Genomic DNA, 15,229 nt, shown 5'->3' with positions numbered 1-15,229 from the left:
TGGTGTATGGGCAAGAGCAACAAAAATTGTTAGTCTGAGGTGCAGTTTGAGTCATGGTCCTAATCCGAGATTAAGTCCGAGATTGTAGCCGACGTGCTGGTACAGTCTTCAGCCTGCTCTGACACCCAAGTTGAGAACATGAGTTCATCGCGGGAGTCCATGGTGTATTCCAGTTTTGTGAATTTGATGATCCGTCCTACGGTGAAGTTATCGGTCTGCTAAAGGCGGCGAGCCCAGTCCGCATGAAGCGTGATGCTGTCGAAGACAAAGATTTCTCCCAGCATAAAATCCATGCCCCAACCAATGCCATTGTCGATCCAGAGGCGAGTTATCAAGCACTTTCGATCACATAGATGGAACTATATGGGCCACCAATGTTGGAGTGAAATCCGGCGGATCTCGGGTAGGGTTTCCCGAGCTGGTGACCTTGGCTTAATGGTAACAAGACAAAGATGGACACGAAGTTTTACCCAGGTCCAGGCCCTCTCATAGAGGTAAAAGACTACATCCCGCTTCTATTGTATTGATTATGCATGGGGTACAAAGTACATAGTGCTCTACCTCGAGACTTTATGTGAATGAATCTGACCATACGGTCTAACCACTTGGCCTATACAGACACCGCGGATACCTAGAATTACATGTAGGTCGGTTACATCAAGGGTGTGCTCATAAGGATGTCAACGATTCAAACATGTCTTCAAGTATATGCCATGTCTTTGGAGGATTCTATCTTGAGTATGCGGTGGGACATGGCGGGCCCTTGGCCCAACCCATGATTAGGGTCGACATGATTAACACCCCTTAATCCAGGACACCATTGGTGTACTAGCAGATTGAAGCATGAGAAATTGTTTTGGCTAGTTATTCACAACAAAATTAATACTAGAGCTTTGCTTAAAAGAAAAGGATTCCACATGAATGATTACAGTTGCATCATTTTCCATCATACAAATCAATAAACTCAAATTCATTTGTTTTGGGACTCTGATTTTGCTCGAGATTGTTGGAATATCTTTCTTCCAAATAGAAAAAGGGGAACATTGGTGTTCTACGACACATCTCTGGCCCATTAACTTCTCCCAAACCCCATTGCATTAGACATCATAATCCCGAGCTGTTGAATATCTCGATGTAGAGGAATGGAAAATAAATAAATCTTGAAACATCAACTCGACTTGTTGTTGCATCTTGCCATCATGGCAACACCTTCTCAAAGAGGATCTTTATTATAAGGAAGTATTTTTGCAATCAAGATGATGCATGAGCATGGCATGAGAATGCAAGGTGATATACTAATATAGCTAGCATGTATTACGTTTGAAGTTGATTTGAATCAAAATCAAATATCACTCCAAACGAGGTATTCTCGGATACCATTTTAATTGATTCGACCTGATGCTCAGATCATCTTGCTTTTAACATGCATGGGAAGACATGTTAGGTTGCTGGTTTGTAATTAGAACAGTGTTTGATCATGTCATTCATAGTGAAATTTAAATATTTTCCATATTCCATTTATAAAGTATTTATAAGAATTAACTTATTCATTAATCTACATGTTTGGGTTCTGTAACATTTTCAAACATGTTTGAAAATGACATATTCAGATTCCTTGAATTTTTCTGATACCTTTTCATATATAAATTATTTTCATTGGAGTTACATATTAATTTCTATGAAATTTTGAAGTTTTAAACATTTCTGGAATTATTTTTATACTGGAAAACCCTTTTATTGCGTCAGCGTGACATCAGCAGGTCAACTGACCTGTTCAGGTTTGGGTCAACTGACCTGTTCAGGTCAAACCTGACAGGGGGGGCCCACTGGTCAGCCTCTCAGGGGTTAATACCGCGCTGACCAGCCCCTATGTGGGTTTGACTTGGCCTTGGGCCCACTGTTAGTGAGTGTTTAGGCATTTTAACTACTGGATTAGGTTGGCCACGTCGGCCCTCACCGGAGCCTGGCCGGCGGCGACCAGATCTGCGGCAGAACCTCACCGGAGACATGCTAAAACGTGCTGTGGTGCTCGGAACAAGATGCTGAGAGCACTGGAGTGATCTCCAGGCTCGACCTCATCCAACGCTGGCCTCAGGGAGAGCTATAGGTGGCCGGAGTAAGCCGGCGACGAGCCGGGGCACAGAGAGAACCAGCTCGACGAGGCGAAGCTACTGGACTACTCGGAAGGGGGTTCCTGTGGCTAGAGGCGCGGCGGCTCGAGCTCGAGCTCGTGGCAATGGCGGTAGAAGGAGGGAGGAGAGATCCCGAGAGGAGGGGGGAACTGGAGCTTGGGAACGGATAGGGACGGCCTCGGGGTGGATATCCCCGTGCTTGCCAGCGCGAGGCGGCGGCCACGCAGCTAGGGAGCTGCGTGGAGGCGCGCGGCGACGCGGCCGCCACCTCCTGCTCCTACTGGCAAGGAGGAAGACGACAGGAGAAGATGGGCCGGGCGAGGTGAGCGTCAGGTAATTTCTTTCTCTCTTTTTTTCTGATTTGTTTCTGTTTTGCTATTTCATTAACTTGCTATTTATTTCAGCTCCCAAATAGTTTGTAAAAGCTATTTTAAACACACTAGAATATTTGTTGGAATATTTCCAACCATTCCTAAAGTTTTCAACATTTTTGAAAGTTTAAAGTTTCTGATTTCAAATTTAAAACTTCAAACCAGTAGCGTTTTGCATTTATTTAAAATGCTTAAAGTGTCAAGAAAAAGGTTTTCTTCATTGCTTATATACTTTCATGATTTATCAGAAAGATTGAACTTTTCTTGAGGCCATTTTGGGTTCATTGATTTTAACTAGTTTGAATTTTCCTACATTTTGAGAAGTGGCTAGGGTTTTAGCATTTTCCTTCATCACTTGCTTTATTCTTGTTGAAAATGTCCTAGATGCAATGCAAAGAAAACATGAGCACAAAGCTAACTTGCTTAAGATGTCAGGGATGTGACAGGCTCGCCCAGGTGGAAGGTGCGGAATCCCCGGGGCGATGCCCCAGCGCACCTCGCTGGGGCCCCCTCGGTTCCCTGGCTGGTACCCTGGGTTGCGCCCCCAGGCCGGGCTGGCCCAACCTAAGGGCATCGACGGGTACCCGAACACCTGCTGGTAACCGAACAAAACGTGCACCGGTGACATGGGCGTGTGTTGCACCCTCCGTCCCCAGGTGAGCATCGCGTGCCCTGGGGTGGAGGCGGGTATACCACCCCGGCCCCTAGGTTGGGATCGTCTGGCCCGGGAACATGGGCATATGTTCCACCCTCGGTCCCCAGGCTGGGGCCCCTCGACCTGGACATGAGGGTGCGTCCACCCTGTCCAAGGCGAGAGGTCCCCCTTCCCCAGACCCAGACGTCTGCCTGGGGCAGCTCCCAACCAGCACGTGCACCCCACGAGTGTGCCCGTGTTGGGCGCCCTCGCGGAGCCACCCCCTCGGATCACCCCCACAACATTGTTCATACCTGTTTGTGCAGGGGCGGGCCGTGGGGTCGCGCTCTTGCCTCCTGCTGTTGGAAGTATGCCCTAGAGGCAATGATAAATAGTTATTATTATATTCCCTATTACAAGATAATCGTTTATTATCCATGCTATAATTGTATTGAATGAAAACATAGATACATGTGTGGATACATAGACAAAACAATGTCCCTAGCAAGCCTCTAGTTGGCTAGCCAGTTGATCAAGGATAGTCAAGGTTTTCTAACTATGTGCAAGTGTTTTCACTTGATAACTGGATCACATCATTAGGAGAATCATGTGATGGACTAGACCCAAACTATGAACGTAGCATATTGATCGTGTCATTTTATTGCTATTGTTTTCTGCGTGTCAAGTATTTATTCCTATGACCATGAGATCATATAACTCACTGGCACCAGATGAATACCTTGTGTGTATCAAACATCGCAACATAACTGGTGACTATAAAGGTGCACTACAGGTATCTCCGAAGGTGTCCGTTGAGTTAGTATGGATCAAGACTCAGATTTGTCACTCCGTGTGATGGAGAGGTATCTCGGGGCCCACTCGGTAATACAACATCACACACAAGCCTTGCAAGCAATGTGACTAAGTGTAAGTCACGGGATCTTGTATTACGGAATGAGTAAAGAGATTTACCGGTAACGAGATTGAAATAGGTATGCGGATACCTATGATCGAATCTTGGACAAGTAACATACCGAAGGACAAGGGGAATGACATGCGGGATTATATGAATCCTTGGAACTTAGGTACAATCGATAAGATCTTCGGTGAATATGTAGGATCCAATATCGGCATCCAGGTCCCGCTATTGGATATTGACCGAGGAGTGTCTCGGGTCATGTCTACATAGTTCTCGAACACGCAGGGTCTGCACACTTAAGGTTCGATGATGTTTTAGTATAGTTGAGTTATATGTGTGGTTACCGAATGTCGTTCGGAGTCCCGGATGAGATCACAGACGTCATGAGGGTTTTCGGAATGGTCCAAAAACGAAGATTGATATATAGGATGGTTTCATTTGGTCACCGGAAAGTTTCGGGCATTACCGAAGTGTATCGGGAGTGATGAATGGGTTCCGGGTGTTTACCGGGAGGGCCCCACCCACCCGAGAGTGAGCCCAAGGCCTTAGGGTGGCGCACCAAGTCCTTATTGGGCTGGTGGAGTCAGCCCAAGAGGGCTATGGTGCCACATGTAAAAATACCAAAGGAAAGGAAGAAAAAAAGGAAAGAGGGAGGTGGGAAGGAAGAGTAGGACTCCTCCTTCCCAAACCAAATTGGAGGAGGATTCCTCCTCCTCCCTGGCGGCCGGTGCACCTTGAGGCCCTTGTGCCTCAAGGCTAGCCCCTCCCCTCCTCCTATATATAGTGGTGGTTTAGGGCTTTTTGAGACACAACTTTGCCACGTGCAACTCAAGGCTATTCCACATAGTTTTACCTCTAGATCGGATTTCTGTGGAGCTCGGGCGGAGCCGTGTAAGAGTAGATCGTCACCACCACCGGAGCGCCATCACACTGCCAGAGAACTCATCTACTTCTCCGTCTTGCTTGTTGGATCAAGAAGGACGAGATCATCATCAAGCTGTACGTGTGTTGAACGCGGAGGTGCCGTCCGTTGGACACTAGATCAGAACGGATCGTGGGACGGATCGCGAGATGGTTCGTGGGACAGTTCGAGGGACGGATCGTGAAGACGTTCCACTACATCAACCGCGTTTCTTAACGCTTCCCGCTGAGCGATCTACAAGGGTACGTAGATCTAATCTCCTCTCGTAGATGGACATCACCATGATAGGTCTTCGTGTGCGTAGGAAATTTTTTGTTTCCCATGCAACGTTCCCCAATACCTGCTGTAGTGATGGTCCGCGTGGTCTCCCCCGTGGCCCATAGATGTGCCGGTGTGGTTGTCGTTGGTCCGCATGATCCCTCGAGGGTTGATGTAGTCGAGCCTCCGATACTCTCTCCCCGCTCCGTGAAGCGTGCCGAGGAACGCTGGGTGACGCCCTCCCAACGGGGCCGAGCCTTGCACCCCCATCCGCTCCCGCCTTATCTCCTGTAGGGGTGAGCCCAGATGGAGGTTTGGGGCAGGCCCGTGCGGTCCTTTTGTTGCAAGTCCTGGCGACGCGGGTTGACAAACACGGCTCGTGCTGGAACGAGGTCGGACTTCGCCGGCGGCGAAGAGCCTGAGGTGGAGCGCATGACCTCCGACGCAGTAGTGACGTGCGGTGCGCTGGCACATGAGCTTGTACGCCTCCAGCAGCGTGACATGCCTGTGTGTTGGGTGTTGGCAAGCTCAGACGAGGGGAGGGGCCAGCGAGACGCACGGAAGAGCCGGGGCGATGCGGGAATGTTGTACGGTTGGTGAAGGTGGCAAACCCCGACGCCCGCCCGAAGCCTGTCCAACATGGTCGTTGGCCATCGAGGTGGAGGGGGCAGCTGGGTGTCGTGGCCCACCCACGTCGTCCGCACCACGCGGGCAGCCCACCTCTCCGCGCAGACTCGTCGTTCTCCCCGTCATGGGCGCGGTCAGTTTTGGTGAGCCGAACTTTTGGGGGAGACATCGACACGCCCCCTACCTGGTGCGCCAAATATCGGATTTCGGGCTCCGCAAAACGCTAAGGATTCGAACACTGGGGCGTGTACGGAGGTCTCTTCCTACTCAGCCTCGCTAGCCCACTACTTGATGGAAACGACGAAGGACTCACTCGATGGCGAGGGTAGCACATGACACACAGTTTAAGGTTCGGGTCGTTGCAAAGCATAAAACCCTACTCCTGCTTTTGGTGGATTGCCTCTCATGAAGGTGATGGATGAACTAGTACAATGCTCTAGAGCCTCCGGAGGCCAAGTGGCTAGGTGACTTGTTCCTCTTGGAATGAACTCTCTTTGGTATAAATCTGGTCCGAATGAACCTGTTCTCTCAAATATCATACTCTCTCTATTTATAGCGGAGGCCCGGGACCTCTTCCCTTATAGCTTCCGTGGGAAGGGATCCCACAACGACCAATTTTGAAGGGGAAAAGGGGAACATGCTCCACTTCCCAAAGGTGGTCTTTGCCTGCAAACTAACTGTCCGCGCTGCAGAGGCGGGCCCGTGGGTGACGTTTGCCCTACAGGCGGCGGCGGCTTCGTTGCACCAGAAGGGAAATCTTTGGAAGATGCCTTCGAAACCCCTGTACGCTCCTGCCTCCTTTGCACTAAAGGGGAAATTGTCCCGTCCTACCATCTGCTCCTCGCTTGTCCTTTCCTGGCGTCACCCTTGACTCGTGAGGCCGGGCCTTGCCTCGGAATGTCTGCCACTCCGGAGGGGTCCCGAGGAGCACCCCTACGGGTCTTGACGACGCTCCTCCTTGTGATGGTTGGCCCCTCGCGAGGGCCTTGTCCCGGGAGGTGCCGTTCCAGTCGTCTATGTATTGATGAAGTGGGCCTGCCCTGGGCTGCAGGAAGGCAGGTTTGGGTACCCCCGTTCCCAGAACGCTGACAATCCCGAGCTGTTGGAATATCTTGATGTAGAGGAATGGAAAATAAATAAATCTTGAAACATCAACTCGACATGTTGTTGCATGATGCCATCATGGCAACACCTTCTCAAAGAGGATCTTTATTATAAGGAAGTATTTTTGCTTGTTTATCGAGTTGTCAAGGCAAGCAAAATACTCACATTTTTCATTAATGTGGTTCAGGCTTGAAAAAAACAAGATTTCTATTGCATCGACATAATATTCAATTCTTTAAAATTTAATTACATGGTGTATGGGCAAGAGCAACAAAAATTGTTAGTCTGAGGTGCAGTTTGAGTCATGGTCCTAATCCGAGATTAAGTCCGAGATTGTAGCCGACGTGCTGGTACAGTCTTCAGCCTGCTCTGACACCCAAGTTGAGAACATGAGTTCATCGCGGGAGTCCATGGTGTATTCCAGTTTTGTGAATTTGATGATCCGTCCTACGGTGAAGTTATCGGTCTGCTAAAGGCGGCGAGCCCAGTCCGCATGAAGCGTGATGCTGTCGAAGACAAAGATTTCTCCCAGCATAAAATCCATGCCCCAACCAATGCCATTGTCGATCCAGAGGCGAGTTATCAAGCACTTTCGATCACATAGATGGAACTATATGGGCCACCAATGTTGGAGTGAAATCCGGCGGATCTCGGGTAGGGTTTCCCGAGCTGGTGACCTTGGCTTAATGGTAACAAGACAAAGATGGACACGAAGTTTTACCCAGGTCCAGGCCCTCTCATAGAGGTAAAAGACTACATCCCGCTTCTATTGTATTGATTATGCATGGGGTACAAAGTACATAGTGCTCTACCTCGAGACTTTATGTGAATGAATCTGACCATACGGTCTAACCACTTGGCCTATACAGACACCGCGGATACCTAGAATTACATGTAGGTCGGTTACATCAAGGGTGTGCTCATAAGGATGTCAACGATTCAAACATGTCTTCAAGTATATGCCATGTCTTTGGAGGATTCTATCTTGAGTATGCGGTGGGACATGGCGGGCCCTTGGCCCAACCCATGATTAGGGTCGACATGATTAACACCCCTTAATCCAGGACACCATTGGTGTACTAGCAGATTGAAGCATGAGAAATTGTTTTGGCTAGTTATTCACAACAAAATTAATACTAGAGCTTTGCTTAAAAGAAAAGGATTCCACATGAATGATTACAGTTGCATCATTTTCCATCATACAAATCAATAAACTCAAATTCATTTGTTTTGGGACTCTGATTTTGCTCGAGATTGTTGGAATATCTTTCTTCCAAATAGAAAAAGGGGAACATTGGTGTTCTACGACACATCTCTGGCCCATTAACTTCTCCCAAACCCCATTGCATTAGACATCATAATCCCGAGCTGTTGAATATCTCGATGTAGAGGAATGGAAAATAAATAAATCTTGAAACATCAACTCGACTTGTTGTTGCATCTTGCCATCATGGCAACACCTTCTCAAAGAGGATCTTTATTATAAGGAAGTATTTTTGCAATCAAGATGATGCATGAGCATGGCATGAGAATGCAAGGTGATATACTAATATAGCTAGCATGTATTACGTTTGAAGTTGATTTGAATCAAAATCAAATATCACTCCAAACGAGGTATTCTCGGATACCATTTTAATTGATTCGACCTGATGCTCAGATCATCTTGCTTTTAACATGCATGGGAAGACATGTTAGGTTGCTGGTTTGTAATTAGAACAGTGTTTGATCATGTCATTCATAGTGAAATTTAAATATTTTCCATATTCCATTTATAAAGTATTTATAAGAATTAACTTATTCATTAATCTACATGTTTGGGTTCTGTAACATTTTCAAACATGTTTGAAAATGACATATTCAGATTCCTTGAATTTTTCTGATACCTTTTCATATATAAATTATTTTCATTGGAGTTACATATTAATTTCTATGAAATTTTGAAGTTTTAAACATTTCTGGAATTATTTTTATACTGGAAAACCCTTTTATTGCGTCAGCGTGACATCAGCAGGTCAACTGACCTGTTCAGGTTTGGGTCAACTGACCTGTTCAGGTCAAACCTGACAGGGGGGGCCCACTGGTCAGCCTCTCAGGGGTTAATACCGCGCTGACCAGCCCCTATGTGGGTTTGACTTGGCCTTGGGCCCACTGTTAGTGAGTGTTTAGGCATTTTAACTACTGGATTAGGTTGGCCACGTCGGCCCTCACCGGAGCCTGGCCGGCGGCGACCAGATCTGCGGCAGAACCTCACCGGAGACATGCTAAAACGTGCTGTGGTGCTCGGAACAAGATGCTGAGAGCACTGGAGTGATCTCCAGGCTCGACCTCATCCAACGCTGGCCTCAGGGAGAGCTATAGGTGGCCGGAGTAAGCCGGCGACGAGCCGGGGCACAGAGAGAACCAGCTCGACGAGGCGAAGCTACTGGACTACTCGGAAGGGGGTTCCTGTGGCTAGAGGCGCGGCGGCTCGAGCTCGAGCTCGTGGCAATGGCGGTAGAAGGAGGGAGGAGAGATCCCGAGAGGAGGGGGGAACTGGAGCTTGGGAACGGATAGGGACGGCCTCGGGGTGGATATCCCCGTGCTTGCCAGCGCGAGGCGGCGGCCACGCAGCTAGGGAGCTGCGTGGAGGCGCGCGGCGACGCGGCCGCCACCTCCTGCTCCTACTGGCAAGGAGGAAGACGACAGGAGAAGATGGGCCGGGCGAGGTGAGCGTCAGGTAATTTCTTTCTCTCTTTTTTTCTGATTTGTTTCTGTTTTGCTATTTCATTAACTTGCTATTTATTTCAGCTCCCAAATAGTTTGTAAAAGCTATTTTAAACACACTAGAATATTTGTTGGAATATTTCCAACCATTCCTAAAGTTTTCAACATTTTTGAAAGTTTAAAGTTTCTGATTTCAAATTTAAAACTTCAAACCAGTAGCGTTTTGCATTTATTTAAAATGCTTAAAGTGTCAAGAAAAAGGTTTTCTTCATTGCTTATATACTTTCATGATTTATCAGAAAGATTGAACTTTTCTTGAGGCCATTTTGGGTTCATTGATTTTAACTAGTTTGAATTTTCCTACATTTTGAGAAGTGGCTAGGGTTTTAGCATTTTCCTTCATCACTTGCTTTATTCTTGTTGAAAATGTCCTAGATGCAATGCAAAGAAAACATGAGCACAAAGCTAACTTGCTTAAGATGTCAGGGATGTGACAGGCTCGCCCAGGTGGAAGGTGCGGAATCCCCGGGGCGATGCCCCAGCGCACCTCGCTGGGGCCCCCTCGGTTCCCTGGCTGGTACCCTGGGTTGCGCCCCCAGGCCGGGCTGGCCCAACCTAAGGGCATCGACGGGTACCCGAACACCTGCTGGTAACCGAACAAAACGTGCACCGGTGACATGGGCGTGTGTTGCACCCTCCGTCCCCAAGTGAGCATCGCGTGCCCTGGGGTGGAGGCGGGTATACCACCCCGGCCCCTAGGTTGGGATCGTCTGGCCCGGGAACATGGGCATATGTTCCACCCTCGGTCCCCAGGCTGGGGCCCCTCGACCTGGACATGAGGGTGCGTCCACCCTGTCCAAGGCGAGAGGTCCCCCTTCCCCAGACCCAGACGTCTGCCTGGGGCAGCTCCCAACCAGCACGTGCACCCCACGAGTGTGCCCGTGTTGGGCGCCCTCGCGGAGCCACCCCCTCGGATCACCCCCACAACATTGTTCATACCTGTTTGTGCAGGGGCGGGCCGTGGGGTCGCGCTCTTGCCTCCTGCTGTTGGAAGTATGCCCTAGAGGCAATGATAAATAGTTATTATTATATTCCCTATTACAAGATAATCGTTTATTATCCATGCTATAATTGTATTGAATGAAAACATAGATACATGTGTGGATACATAGACAAAACAATGTCCCTAGCAAGCCTCTAGTTGGCTAGCCAGTTGATCAAGGATAGTCAAGGTTTTCTAACTATGTGCAAGTGTTTTCACTTGATAACTGGATCACATCATTAGGAGAATCATGTGATGGACTAGACCCAAACTATGAACGTAGCATATTGATCGTGTCATTTTATTGCTATTGTTTTCTGCGTGTCAAGTATTTATTCCTATGACCATGAGATCATATAACTCACTGGCACCAGATGAATACCTTGTGTGTATCAAACATCGCAACATAACTGGTGACTATAAAGGTGCACTACAGGTATCTCCGAAGGTGTCCGTTGAGTTAGTATGGATCAAGACTCAGATTTGTCACTCCGTGTGATGGAGAGGTATCTCGGGGCCCACTCGGTAATACAACATCACACACAAGCCTTGCAAGCAATGTGACTAAGTGTAAGTCACGGGATCTTGTATTACGGAATGAGTAAAGAGATTTACCGGTAACGAGATTGAAATAGGTATGCGGATACCTATGATCGAATCTTGGACAAGTAACATACCGAAGGACAAGGGGAATGACATGCGGGATTATATGAATCCTTGGAACTTAGGTACAATCGATAAGATCTTCGGTGAATATGTAGGATCCAATATCGGCATCCAGGTCCCGCTATTGGATATTGACCGAGGAGTGTCTCGGGTCATGTCTACATAGTTCTCGAACACGCAGGGTCTGCACACTTAAGGTTCGATGATGTTTTAGTATAGTTGAGTTATATGTGTGGTTACCGAATGTCGTTCGGAGTCCCGGATGAGATCACAGACGTCATGAGGGTTTTCGGAATGGTCCAAAAACGAAGATTGATATATAGGATGGTTTCATTTGGTCACCGGAAAGTTTCGGGCATTACCGAAGTGTATCGGGAGTGATGAATGGGTTCCGGGTGTTTACCGGGAGGGCCCCACCCACCCGAGAGTGAGCCCAAGGCCTTAGGGTGGCGCACCAAGTCCTTATTGGGCTGGTGGAGTCAGCCCAAGAGGGCTATGGCGCCACATGTAAAAATACCAAAGGAAAGGAAGAAAAAAAGGAAAGAGGGAGGTGGGAAGGAAGAGTAGGACTCCTCCTTCCCAAACCAAATTGGAGGAGGATTCCTCCTCCTCCCTGGCGGCCGGTGCACCTTGAGGCCCTTGTGCCTCAAGGCTAGCCCCTCCCCTCCTCCTATATATAGTGGTGGTTTAGGGCTTTTTGAGACACAACTTTGCCACGTGCAACTCAAGGCTATTCCACATAGTTTTACCTCTAGATCGGATTTCTGTGGAGCTCGGGCGGAGCCGTGTAAGAGTAGATCGTCACCACCACCGGAGCGCCATCACACTGCCAGAGAACTCATCTACTTCTCCGTCTTGCTTGTTGGATCAAGAAGGACGAGATCATCATCAAGCTGTACGTGTGTTGAACGCGGAGGTGCCGTCCGTTGGACACTAGATCAGAACGGATCGTGGGACGGATCGCGAGATGGTTCGTGGGACAGTTCGAGGGACGGATCGTGAAGACGTTCCACTACATCAACCGCGTTTCTTAACGCTTCCCGCTGAGCGATCTACAAGGGTACGTAGATCTAATCTCCTCTCGTAGATGGACATCACCATGATAGGTCTTCGTGTGCGTAGGAAATTTTTTGTTTCCCATGCAACGTTCCCCAATACCTGCTGTAGTGATGGTCCGCGTGGTCTCCCCCGTGGCCCATAGATGTGCCGGTGTGGTTGTCGTTGGTCCGCATGATCCCTCGAGGGTTGATGTAGTCGAGCCTCCGATACTCTCTCCCCGCTCCGTGAAGCGTGCCGAGGAACGCTGGGTGACGCCCTCCCAACGGGGCCGAGCCTTGCACCCCCATCCGCTCCCGCCTTATCTCCTGTAGGGGTGAGCCCAGATGGAGGTTTGGGGCAGGCCCGTGCGGTCCTTTTGTTGCAAGTCCTGGCGACGCGGGTTGACAAACACGGCTCGTGCTGGAACGAGGTCGGACTTCGCCGGCGGCGAAGAGCCTGAGGTGGAGCGCATGACCTCCGACGCAGTAGTGACGTGCGGTGCGCTGGCACATGAGCTTGTACGCCTCCAGCAGCGTGACATGCCTGTGTGTTGGGTGTTGGCAAGCTCAGACGAGGGGAGGGGCCAGCGAGACGCACGGAAGAGCCGGGGCGATGCGGGAATGTTGTACGGTTGGTGAAGGTGGCAAACCCCGACGCCCGCCCGAAGCCTGTCCAACATGGTCGTTGGCCATCGAGGTGGAGGGGGCAGCTGGGTGTCGTGGCCCACCCACGTCGTCCGCACCACGCGGGCAGCCCACCTCTCCGCGCAGACTCGTCGTTTCCCCGTCATGGGCGCGGTCAGTTTTGGTGAGCCGAACTTTTGGGGGAGACATCGACACGCCCCCTACCTGGTGCGCCAAATATCGGATTTCGGGCTCCGCAAAACGCTAAGGATTCGAACACTGGGGCGTGTACGGAGGTCTCTTCCTACTCAGCCTCGCTAGCCCACTACTTGATGGAAACGACGAAGGACTCACTCGATGGCGAGGGTAGCACATGACACACAGTTTAAGGTTCGGGTCGTTGCAAAGCATAAAACCCTACTCCTGCTTTTGGTGGATTGCCTCTCATGAAGGTGATGGATGAACTAGTACAATGCTCTAGAGCCTCCGGAGGCCAAGTGGCTAGGTGACTTGTTCCTCTTGGAATGAACTCTCTTTGGTATAAATCTGGTCCGAATGAACCTGTTCTCTCAAATATCATACTCTCTCTATTTATAGCGGAGGCCCGGGACCTCTTCCCTTATAGCTTCCGTGGGAAGGGATCCCACAACGACCAATTTTGAAGGGGAAAAGGGGAACATGCTCCACTTCCCAAAGGTGGTCTTTGCCTGCAAACTAACTGTCCGCGCTGCAGAGGCGGGCCCGTGGGTGACGTTTGCCCTACAGGCGGCGGCGGCTTCGTTGCACCAGAAGGGAAATCTTTGGAAGATGCCTTCGAAACCCCTGTACGCTCCTGCCTCCTTTGCACTAAAGGGGAAATTGTCCCGTCCTACCATCTGCTCCTCGCTTGTCCTTTCCTGGCGTCACCCTTGACTCGTGAGGCCGGGCCTTGCCTCGGAATGTCTGCCACTCCGGAGGGGTCCCGAGGAGCACCCCTACGGGTCTTGACGACGCTCCTCCTTGTGATGGTTGGCCCCTCGCGAGGGCCTTGTCCCGGGAGGTGCCGTTCCAGTCGTCTATGTATTGATGAAGTGGGCCTGCCCTGGGCTGCAGGAAGGCAGGTTTGGGTACCCCCGTTCCCAGAACGCTGACAATCCCGAGCTGTTGGAATATCTTGATGTAGAGGAATGGAAAATAAATAAATCTTGAAACATCAACTCGACATGTTGTTGCATGATGCCATCATGGCAACACCTTCTCAAAGAGGATCTTTATTATAAGGAAGTATTTTTGCTTGTTTATCGAGTTGTCAAGGCAAGCAAAATACTCACATTTTTCATTAATGTGGTTCAGGCTTGAAAAAAACAAGATTTCTATTGCATCGACATAATATTCAATTCTTTAAAATTTAATTACATGGTGTATGGGCAAGAGCAACAAAAATTGTTAGTCTGAGGTGCAGTTTGAGTCATGGTCCTAATCCGAGATTAAGTCCGAGATTGTAGCCGACGTGCTGGTACAGTCTTCAGCCTGCTCTGACACCCAAGTTGAGAACATGAGTTCATCGCGGGAGTCCATGGTGTATTCCAGTTTTGTGAATTTGATGATCCGTCCTACGGTGAAGTTATCGGTCTGCTAAAGGCGGCGAGCCCAGTCCGCATGAAGCGTGATGCTGTCGAAGACAAAGATTTCTCCCAGCATAAAATCCATGCCCCAACCAATGCCATTGTCGATCCAGAGGCGAGTTATCAAGCACTTTCGATCACATAGATGGAACTATATGGGCCACCAATGTTGGAGTGAAATCCGGCGGATCTCGGGTAGGGTTTCCCGAGCTGGTGACCTTGGCTTAATGGTAACAAGACAAAGATGGACACGAAGTTTTACCCAGGTCCAGGCCCTCTCATAGAGGTAAAAGACTACATCCCGCTTCTATTGTATTGATTATGCATGGGGTACAAAGTACATAGTGCTCTACCTCGAGACTTTATGTGAATGAACTAAATAATTAAATGTGGAGTTTCATCAATATGCAACTCGTTGCATAATGAACTTCATTAAATGTGTAGTGTTCGCGTCATGTGATTTGCCATGCCTTGCATAATTGAAATGGACATGCATCATATTATGGTGTGCATCATGTCATGCATGTGTCGTGGTGAATATTGCGTGTTGATTCTTGTTTCCGGTTTGCTTCGTCTCGATAGAGTT

The sequence above is a fragment of the Hordeum vulgare genome, chromosome 1H (genome assembly GCF_904849725.1).
Source record: "Hordeum vulgare subsp. vulgare chromosome 1H, MorexV3_pseudomolecules_assembly, whole genome shotgun sequence".
NCBI classification, from domain to species: Eukaryota; Viridiplantae; Streptophyta; class Magnoliopsida; order Poales; family Poaceae; genus Hordeum; species Hordeum vulgare.
The sequence above is the reverse complement of the archived record's forward strand: the minus strand, read 5'-3'. Positions refer to the sequence as shown.